Below are 12,072 nucleotides of genomic sequence, written 5' to 3' on the forward strand. Positions count from 1 at the left end.
TTACAATAGAAATTAAGGAGTAGAGAGCAAAGAAAGAGACCCTTCTGAATTTGTCAACAGAATCCTTTAACAGCTTTCACTGAGCTATTTATGAGGTCATGGCTTGCTGGCTCATCGTACAAGGAAGTAGACATACCCACTGACATTTTAACTGCTTTTTAAAAAGAACTTGCATTGCCTTCCTTTATTTTAGAGTCTGTCCTAGTGATATAGCAAATTTGCATCCTTTTAAGTTTCTTCTTACTGTAAAACTATGACTGAAACACATCAAAAGTATACTCAGAGATAGACTTTACAAATTCTTAGATTCAATGCAATTAGTTTTTTGCTCCTTTATATGTTATTAGATTGAGTCCAATGCAAATAGGTCTAGCCCTACTTCTGCTATGCACATGGTTTTGCTAATTGAAAGAAGAGAGTTCAAAAGAGCTAACACTGGGATGAGATGTAGACTGTATTGTTATTAGAAACATAAGTGTTTCAACAGCGATCTCTTTACTCAGTTTATTGATGTGCCTCATAATGCCCTATAAGCATTTGTTGTAAAACAAGACCCACAGCAAGTATTGTTGCACAATACGGACAGCTACTGTGACAAAGAAAAAACAAAAAACAAAAAAAGTTAAAAAAAAAAATCAGACTCATATATACAAAGACCATTAGCCTGGTTTTGTTGGTCACTTACTATTTCTGTACTCTGTCCTGTTATTTTTGAAATTTTAAGTTGAAGTTGAAATTTCTAGCTGTATTTTTGACAAACAGATGAATCCACAATGAAACATGAAGCTTGTAAGAAAACAGCTACTGGTTTTAAGAATGTAAATTACAAATGGAATCTAGCTACTTGTTTTAACAATGTAAGTTACAAATGGAAGCTATTTCTGTATTCTTAAATTGAGAAATGATAAAGAACAAAAGGACAACTGAATACTGAGTCCTTAATTCTGTGTTTGTACATCATGTTCTGAAAACCTACAACAAAGCTAGAACATGACTGATTCTGTAGAATTTAGGAATGATACATTTGTTAGTTGGTACCAAGCTTGAAAATAACTAAAATATATTTTAAAAAAATGTATTCAATACTCCCAAGACACTTGATGCATACACTACCAATAAAAAGGTTTGGACACATATCTGCTTATTTTTTTAAATTATTTTCTACATTTTATTAAAATTGTGATGCTATCAAAACAATGAGATAACACATATGTGATTATGTTAAACAAATACTGTTACAAAAGTAACCACTCTTTACTTTGATGACAGCTTTCTACACTCTTGGTGTTCTCTTAACCAGCTTCATGAGGGAACCACCTATGATGTTTTTCCATCAGTCTTAAAGAAATTCTTACATATGCTGAGGATCAAAGACTAAAGTTCTGAATGAAAACTATTTGCTGGGGGCATTGAAGAAGTATTTATTTATTTATTTATTTATTTATTTATTGATAATTAATCCATATATATGATATCAACTATTTATTAACTACTTCACTATCAATATTTGACTTAAAATGAAAATTAACTATAAACCATTAGAGTAAAATACCTTTAGAAAAACATTCATTCAGGCAGATGTGTCCAAACTTTGGACTGGTACTGTAGCTTGACCTAATATGTTTCCCCCTCCTGAAATGTCAGTACACCAGAAACAAACCACCACCTGAAATTAAACAGGAAAATGTAATCATCTTGAAATTGTGAGCTTTGTTTGTTGAACAAGAAAAGAGAAGAGACAGACAGAGAGAGAGAATGAGAGAGAGAGAGAGTATGTGCAAAAGAGAGCGTGAGTGTGAGAGAGAGTGAGAGAGTGACAGGTGCTCTTTGCCATGACCCTTATCATCTGTATGTTTGTATGCACTCAGACTGATATGTTTATTTACTGTGTCAGAATGACCCCCAACTTCAGAGAGAATGAGAGGGAGTGAGAGAGAGTGCACATGTGGAAGAGAGTGAGTGAAACAAACGGGTGCTCAATTGCTGCTTAATCCATGATTTTACTCACTGTGTGTCAGCCAGATCATGTTAAACAGATATTTGCTGTTTATTTATTTATATTTATTTGTTATATGTCATTCAGAAATACATCTCATCCCAAGAATAGGCATGGGATGGGATAATTAACAACGCACAGGTCAAAACTGAAATGAAAGTCCTGATGAAGAGATAGCCAGTGAATGACATGCACAAACAGCTCAATTTGTTTCCATGGTAACATATATAGCCTTACAGAAGAAATTAATACAATGAATACTGCAGATAGCATGCTCTCTCTCTCTCTCTCTCTCTCTCTCTCTCTCTCTCACACACACACACACACACACAGAAATATAGAGAGATGTTTCGACTGTGATCGCAGATATTATTCAGTCTTGTCTAAACTACCCATAATGAAGAGATCATCACTTCAAAGCATCAAAGTAACATGAATAATTCATAATTCACAAAGCAGAATTTAATCCAGGAACATTCACATCTGCTGTTTGCTTTCTTTCTGGTAAGGTGGCTTGGAAGTGCAAAACAATTTAACAAATCAATACCAAAAACACAAAGGCTGAACCAAAATGCCACAGCAAATTAGAAAACATGGTGGCAAATATGAAATGCAATGCTATAACAAATGTGGATACAACAGCAAAAGCCAACAATGCCAAAATGAACTCAAAACAGAAAAGTTATGTCCTTCTAGAACATCACATGATCTTTGCTGAGTGAACAGGGCGTATTACCAACACATGAAAAAAGATGGTTTCTCTTGATGTGCCAAATAGATGAGTTTTGGGCAGTAGGATGCTAGCATTTTTTTTACTATGAGTGTTGATTGGTTGGTGAGCTGGAGTTGGAGTAGCAGGAATGCTAGTGTCCTACTGCACAAAACCCATTGGCAGTAGAAATAAAGGATTTTGACTTTGCTATTTTTAGTGTAATACATACTTCTACCTTACAAAATTAAAGGAAGATCCAGGCCAAGCGGTGAGAAACCTTTAATTTTTCATGTTTAGCCAATTAGTCTCACAACCATTCACTGAGGGCTCTCTTGCTGACACCCTCTGGTATTTTGCAGTCATTTTTTGATATAATGGGAGGAATAGGAAGTCGGCTGTTTCCTCATAAACCGGCTCTGCTAGAGTGACTATTGCTATGGCACTAGATACCGAATGGTTTGGTTTTCCTTTTGTTGCTGTTTCCACCCATTATCTCATGTTTGGTTTATCTCTGCCCCTGTTTATCTCTTGTTAGTTTCAGATGTTTCTTGTTTCTGGTTACTGTCTTTGTATTTATACCTCTAGTTTCCTTCTTTTATTGTTGGTTATTGAGCTCTCACTCTGTGTTGTCATTACTCTCCATGTTTATCTTTATTTAGCATTTTTTCTTTGTGTCTTTTGGTTTCATTTTTGGTCTGATGGCTTCTATATCTGCCTCCAGCAATTTGACCATGAACTGTGTTACCGTTAGTGATTATAGATCAACACTTAATAAACATTGCTAATCTCAGAGCTTGTGTCTTCTGTCAACTCAATACAATACATATAAAGTGATCAGTCAGAGTATGTATATGCTGACATGTGTGTTTGTGTGGCACTGGGACTAGTGTATAAGCTATAGTAATGTTACAGGGGTGCTTTACACACAACAGTATCACTGCTAGACTGAATTGTCCACCACCACTAAAAAGAGCAAGTCTGTGTCCAGAAACTGACCAATGATAAAGGACTACAGGATGGTTAATATAAACTGTGTATCAACAGACAGACATCAGTATCTGTTGATGAACTGTATATATTTCTTTTCTTGCATAGAATTATTTTTCTTCGGTTACAGCAATTTTAATACTTTTCATGAATTGTGAAAATCAATACAGAGAAAACAAATTAAGCTATATTTCCTCACTCAAAGAAAATCTCACACATAAATGAAATGAAAATAGAATTGTGAATACATAATAAGCTAACATGTGATCTAATTGTAAAGATCATTGATTAGTGTACTATAAGTATGACAAAATTCAATTTTATTAGAGGGTTAAGGTCAAGATCACTTGACCTTACAAGAACAATACTCATTTAATGTACTCATTGATCTTTGTTTTTCTGCAATGCAGGCCAGTGCTGGGGCTGATTAATTTTCCAGAACTGAAACAAACCTGGTACAGGACAGGCCCAGTTCATTCAATAAATACATATGACCTGACCCAGATGCAGCACAGATACGTTTGGACTATGGTTTTCACATTGCTCCATTGAACTGTTTTTAATATTCAGTAAACGTGTTAGTTCTAGTACAGATCCATTTGCATGTCCTTAAAATTTTTTTTTTACTCTGCTCCATTTCACTACCCATTAAAACGTGGTTTGCTTGAACCTGACACTGACAATCCCTCATTCCAATATTAACCAATTGCAACCAATATTATGGCGATATTCAACTTTACAAAGCTGAAAACATTCAAAAATAAAAATGTTTAACGCAATTAAAAGTCCTGTTTTAAAAAAACAAACAGTGGAACTGGAAGAGCCTTTGATCACAGCATAGCAGGACCTAGAGCACTGGCAGAAACTCTGAAATACATATTTAAAAAAAGAAAGAAATTGCACATACATTTCAATAGAAACAAATATTTATATACTCCATATTCACACTGATTAATAAAGCAATTTAAACCATGTTAAGTGTCAGTGGCTAAGTAGTTAGCAGTGCTTAGCATCTATTGCTCTTGCATCAACAGTATTAGCTGATCATTCTAAAGGACAATCGTCAATCAGTATTAACTCTAAATTCTCTTGGGGGCTCAATTTCATAAAGCATATCACATAATTATGGATCTCAGTCTTTCGTTCGTAGCACATGTAAATGATATTTCTAGGACCGCCTTTCTCCACCTTAGGAACATTTCTAAGATGAGGAACATGCTCTCCTTACATAATGCAGAAAAGCTAGTCCATGTATTTATTACTTCAAGATTGCACTACTGTAATGCCCTACTATCAGGCTGTAATACTAAGTGCCTAAACAAACCCCAGCTAGTTTCAAATGCAGCAGCCAGAGTGCTTACTAGAACTAGAAAATTTGATCACTTCTATCTTAGCTACTTTACATTGGCTCCCAGTAAAATTTCATTACCTACAAAGCACTGAATGGTCTTGCCCCACAGGACCTTAGAGAACTCTTAGTGCATTTACAATCTACCATGTCTGCTTAGATCAAAATGTGCAGGCTCTTTACTAGTACCAAGAATAAGAAAATCTAACGCAGGGGGAAGAGGCTTTTTCTATAAAGCTCCCACTCTATGGAATAACCTTCCTCTAAATGTTCGAGATTCAGACACAGTCTCAATATTTCAGCCTAGGCTGAAAATCTGTACAGTCAGGCATTTTATTAACTACTTGCCATCTTAGGTAACGGTGTAGATCTGGGAGACCATGGGCATTGAGAGGTTTGGTAAACTGGGATGTTATGATGCTGTCACTTCAACTCTCTTTTGTCACTCAAGTTTGTTTACTGAGAGCGGCAGAACGCTGATGTTCCAGGGTGCCCTCATGCCTGCGTTTCCTTCTGGCTCTTTTTAACTCTGCTGCCATAGCTAAATCTGCCAGAGTACATCATTGCACATTATAGTTCCCTAATTTACACACTCTCATACCAAGACATACCTAGTTTAGTCTCTCTTTCTGCTGAGGTACACCTACCCCTGATGTCGTGATGTTGCTGAACCTCATCTCGTCTCAGCTGCCTTGGCTACTCCCACCACCCCCTGATGTCCCCTGCTGCAGCCCAGCACACCTGCACCCCAGCCAACTACTTCTCCGATGCCCTCAATGTACGTTCGTTTGCGGGTTGAGTCTCTGACACAGGCACACCCCCGGACAAGACTAGGACCTCTAGATATTTGGACTAAACATTAATTGTTTATTTTATTTATCTATCTATCTCTTTAAATTGTTGTTATTGTGGTGTCCGTTGTCGACCAGTGGACGACTTAGAACTTGAGAGGTTTCAAAGGTTTCATTCTTCCTCATGCTCTAGGCAGTTTTCCCTTGCCACTGTTGGCCTTGGCTTGCTCACTGGGGGCTTGGACTTGACCAATTGTAAAGCTGCTTTGTGACAACATCTGTTGTAAAAAGCGCTGTATAAATACATTTAGAATTTTTGAATTTTTAATTATGTTGGTCAGCTATATATGGATAGCAAGCACATTAGCAAAATTAAACTGCTTCCTGTTCTCTAAATCAATGTTATGTGCTTTTGTCTTCCTTAAAATTGTACAGTGTACACAATTCCAAGACGGTTAGCAACAAAATGAGTCTATAAACAGTCAGAGTCAGATTACTTATTTCGTTTTAATTATTAGTTCAATTCAATTCTCATGGACACTCCTGATTTGAGAATCCGGCACGCTTCCGCTTGGATTCCAAATGAAGTTTGTGATCACGATTTGTAACTTAAACGGGCCATATCCAGCTCTGAGCCATAAAAGCCGTGTGACTGTAAAGCGGATCTAGCCCAGACAGCTGTAAAGGTAGCAACTCTAGCGAGCGTAGCCTGAAACTCAGGATTAGAGAGATAGGGATTATTATTTAAACAAACAAAAATATTTTACCAAAAATATTAAATACTGAAAGTTTTAATTCAAATCATGACTGTGTGTGAGTCAGGAAATCATTATAAGGCTAAAAACGTCACTATTCTTCCATCGCCTGCACGACTTCAGCACTCTGCCTCCGCTGAGTAATAGCACCTGCCACTAGTTTCCTACTATAATTAGGCAGTGGATTTAAGCGCTGCACGCCTTACTATCTTCGCTTGCTTTCACTAACTTCATTGAACCTATCTATAGTCTGTCAGTTCCTAGTTAATTCCTGATGTTTATTTTTTTTCTGCTCTTGTTTCTCATGTTTGTTTCCTGTTTTGCTGCTGTGTTATTTTCATCCAACCCTCACCAAGCGCTAACATCCCTGGACCTGGGCCAGCAGCTGCTTAAACTCCGCTAAGGCAGCACTCCAGTATCGGAATACATCATTCCATTCCGCATGCTGGCCGTTGCCAGTGGCTGGAATGAACAGACTCTCATCACAGCTTTTTGCCGACACAGACATAATGTAAAGGCTACTCCACAAGCATTGATTACCTAATACAGCTCCCCATGCATGTCCTGCTGCTTCCCCTGAACAGGAGGTGTGCAGAGACCAAATATCTCATGAGAAATGACAAAACAGGTTGTACACGGTCTCTGTCTTTATTATGGAGGTTCTGGCATCTCTGCTCCAGCTACTCCAACTCCAAACCTGTAGTGAAATAATTGGTCTCCTTGTCTTATACTCATTCTGTCAGTGAACTCGTCACAATATACTAGGGTCTGATTCTTCTCACCACTCAGGAGCTGTGGGCTGGTTTATCAGCTCTCAGCTCAGGCCCTCCACATTCCTCTGCATCTCTCTCAGCCTCTCCTTCACATTTCTTCCATTGATCATCATCCTCTGGGCTCAGGCTGGGTCCAGGAGAACACAACCTCTTCAGCTCCAGGCTGGCCCAATTACCTTGAACTCATCACCTTGGACATGACAGTCATGTGGTGATTATGGACCTCTCACATCTTAAAATCCAGGACCTGCACCTCTCCTGTACCTCCAAGGAGATATTGGCTGGATCATCTTGAGTGTAAGAACCACGGTCTCCAGTTCCAGTGCACAGCCATTACCAGAGAGCCCTACCCATCAGGATCTAAGTTAGATATTTAGTAAGCAATGGGCCACCAAGCTCTTTCCTCACCATCTCTAGGATTGCTACTTAGACCACCTCACATGCATATCTTCCCCTTGTCCCTCAGTGAGATGTCACCCATGGAGGAATACATCATTGAGGCTCTCAGATGGGGGTTAATGTCCCATAATGTCCCTGGCATCCACAGGCTACTTCTTTGTGGATAATAAGGAAGGAGGCCTGTAGCTCTATATTAACAATCATGACCTGAATGAGATAACAGTTAACTATAGGTACCTCCCACTACCGGTGGTCACTGCACAGGAGCAACTGCATACAACACACTGGACTTGCATAGTTTGTATAACCTAATACACATACAGGAAGGAAATGAGTGGAAGAACGTCTCTTTTATCAGAATTGGACATTGAGTACCTGGTTATGCCATCTTACCATCAGTGTTCCAGGCCTTCGTCACCAAAGTATTATATGACATGCTCTGCTGATTCGTGGTAGTCTACATAGAAGACAGGAAATGTTCCTGTTGCATTTCAAAAGAAATAGACCAGAAAATGGTTACTCGGGTTTCAGAACACATATGCTGTCAAAATTGTCTTCTATAGAAAGTGACAGTGTTAGAAATGGGTTTTCTGATCTTGTAATCTGAGTTTAAGAGTTGGCATTCCTATGCTGTGCGAGGAGCATCAGAGTGTGGGAGTGCTGGCAGCAGAACATTGACCGGGGACTCAGTGGAGCTTCAAGCATCAGAGACACAGAACTGGGCCAGTGGAATGCATGAACAGAGCTGCTATTGTGAGCACAGATGAAAGGAATGAGCAGTGGGTCCGGATTGGAGCCAAAGCCAAACACCATGCTAGGTCCAGCCATGTAGTCTTGTCTCCCACCCCTGCTAGCATCACCTATTCCTCTACTGCTAATGCTAAAGCTAACACTGCTGCTAAGAGACTATAGTACAAAACAAGATCACTTCATTTGCAGAACAGATTTGAACCATTGCAAATCCTCACAAATGCAGTGAAATTAACACTGAAAGGACAGTAAGTGCCTGCCAGCCTGAACACCCCAGCAGAACCACAAGGCCTCAGGCTGTGGACATAGCATGCACCCTCGTAAATGGTGATGACTCTATCAATGGCATGAAATATCAGAATGTTCACATGTCCTCTTTACTGTTGTGTAGTCAGCCAGTATTGTTGGCAGCTTTTCATTTACCTCAGAAACTGATGTCTCTTGTGCCAGCTGGAAAGCTTGAGGTACAGCTGCTATATTGAATGGTTCCTTTCAATACAAGCAGTTATCATTTGGTTACTTTACATCCTTTGAGTATCTCTGTGTAGTTCTGAAAGGGATTCCATGAATATTACCAGTAATGGTTTACAGACCTCCAAAGTACAATGCAGATTTTATTGATGCATTTATAGACTTCACTTTTATTTTCATTGCTTTTGACCATTTTGTAATTGCTGGTGATTTTAACACACACACTGACAATCGCAAGGACAATTATCCTAAGGACCCTCTGTGCCATATTGGACTCTTTTGGTCTCTTTTAGCATGTGGCTGGGAACACACACAGTCATGGTCACACACTGGATTCGGAGAAAGTCTACCACATGGCGAAAGGCTAGCACAGTTCAAATTTACAAGAGAGAACACAGGAAGGCTGAGTGCATGTGGTGAAAGACACGTGGCCACTGAATTAATATAAACTGAATGATGTAATAAATTGGCATCCCTTTTTAGCATTAAATTCTCAATATCAGACAAGCGATTATGATGTCTTTATCTACCTATCCATCACCACATTGTTATTGTGAAAATGTCCCAGTTTGGTCTTATTAACAATAAAAAATGAATTTATAGAGTGAGTTACCTTAAATCATCTACTCGAATAGACCCAACGCAGCTGGGTAAGAGGAGGGGAGTTAAAGAACTGTGCTGGACTGAAGCCCTTTAAGTATCCATATGTTACACTTTCTAGTTGTTGTCAGTTGAAAAATATCAAATGTTTCAGTTAAGGACACATTTGATTTCGTGTAAAATTGATATGTACACAGTGGTGTGTGTGTCTCTCTCTCTCTCTCTCTCTCTCTCTCTCTCTCTCTCTCTCTCTCTCTCTCTCTCTCTCTATATATATATATATATATATATATATATATATATATATATATATATATATAGACACACACACACACACACACACACACAGTTATACTGCTAAGCCTCTTAGAAGTTGTGTGACGGCATTTTGTGCCTTCCTTGACTTCCGTTTTTAAAAGACAGTACAAGCCGTTCACATCTTCCTATGCCATATAAATTCTCAAAGATATCAAATATTGAGCTTTAGCTTGGTGAGCTATTTTAAATGTGGGGTGGAGTATGACACTACACCCGCTCTCTGTTTTGATGAAGTTAACACTACGAAGCGTTTGGGAAACGTGGCCATAATATGAACCCTCGGAGGGGCGAGGAAACAACTGAACACAGGTGTCCACTTCGTCAGCAAAACTTGCTGATAAACACGCACAAAAACCGTGTATATGTGTATTCTAAAACAAAATAAATTCACAATGCTTAAAAGTTCCAAAATATATCATAAAAATATTTTATTATACATAAGTTCGAACTGAACTTTACGTAGAAACCTACTAACTGAGTGAAGTAGACTACGCATTTTCGAGTTGTCAGTGAAAGCTGGATGTTAAAAGTAAACGGGCCTTAGTCTGACATCTAGTGTCCGAAAAAAAAAATACAGAGAGTACTAAAATCGATGTAATACGGCAGCATAAAGGGGTGCAAGATAATATGGAATATAATAGAGCTATAAGCAGTGCAAACAAGGCATTATTGTCTCTCACAAATAAACTTTAAAAGATATAAAATACTGAAAAGAAATAGAATAGAGACAAGGTGAAGGTCAGCTAAAGAGGTAAACCAAACTAAAAAAGTGCTGGAAATGCCAATGGAAGACAGATAAGAAAGAAGAATATTAGAAGAATATCATGGTTCACAGTGTGAAGGGCTGCACTACGGTCTTGGAAAATAAGGGAACTAAGGGCATCACTGTCAACAGACAAAGAGGTAATTAGAGAGGTTTAAAAGAGCTGTAATGGTGCTATGCAGAGGACAGAATCAGACTACTGATCAGCAAGACTCAAAGGAATTGCCTGTTGATGCAGACTAGTCTCAGTGCATGTCTTTATTTAATCATTTTTTGTAAAATATACATTTTCCAATTGTGCATGCCTGCTCAACTGCTAAAATTGACTAAATTAAATTCTAAAGAATAAAATGATGTACATGTCCAGTAAACTGACGTTTGTTTTTTTGTTGCAAGGGCTTAGTTGTCCTGGACAGGATACCGTGTAAAGAATTTTATCTATCAGTGTGTATGACTTTTCTCAACCCAGCTAAATACATACTGGTACACTGGTATGTGCACTTTACAGGCTCAAAGTATGTGTCTTACTAAAACCACTTTCATATGCTGTTTGTGTAATGATGTTATGTTGTATGAAATTGTAATTCATTGCTTTTTCATAATTGCAAGTGAATTATACAAGTGTGAATTGTTTACTTGCTGTCTTTTTGCAATTTTCTCAGTTTAGTCTCACTGTCTGTTTACCTACTTTGCCCTACCTAAACAAAGTTAACTTTTTTGAGTATACAATTGTGTTTAAAAGAGCACCTTGTAAACACCCCCTATGCCTGTACAAAAAAACAAAAAACAAACAAACCCTATCTAGTTTTTTGAACCAATTGAACAAATCTGGATTGCAGAAAGAGTCTGCCAGAAATGGTACAGAATGGGACACACATATCCATCCTGCAGACTCTCCACACAGAAGTGGAGAGAACTGTATGAAGTACATTTTCCTCATAACACTGCTGCTCGGATAGGCCAGGCCTAGGGGGATCTGGGATAGACTGACTTCGAAGATCATGCTTGGTTGAGAATTGTCTAGGAAGAGGTGAATAAGTCCAAACGGTCCCAATTTGTTTGTGAGGATTGAGTGACACCCAACATAGCATATTGTTTCTGTTGGAGATGTAGTCTGGCTAAATGACCAGCATGCTTTGATGGACCAATGCAGGTTAGCTAAACTAGTCAGTGTTAATGTTGACAATAAAGGTACTGTGAGGGATGTGAATGTCAGAACATTTCCAAGATCCCTAGGCTCAGTCATGAAGACAGCTCAAAAGGGGCTATTAACAAGGGCTGCAAATCTACTAAGCAACTCTCCACAAGACTCCCTGCCATAGTTCTCCATAAGGATGTCAGGCCTTTGAGTGTTTCTCGTGCTACAGGCAATAGCTGGGTGATGCTAGGGGCAGCACACTTTGCAACAC

This window comes from Electrophorus electricus, chromosome 1 (genome assembly GCF_013358815.1).
Source record: "Electrophorus electricus isolate fEleEle1 chromosome 1, fEleEle1.pri, whole genome shotgun sequence".
In the NCBI taxonomy this organism is placed as follows: domain Eukaryota; kingdom Metazoa; phylum Chordata; class Actinopteri; order Gymnotiformes; family Gymnotidae; genus Electrophorus; species Electrophorus electricus.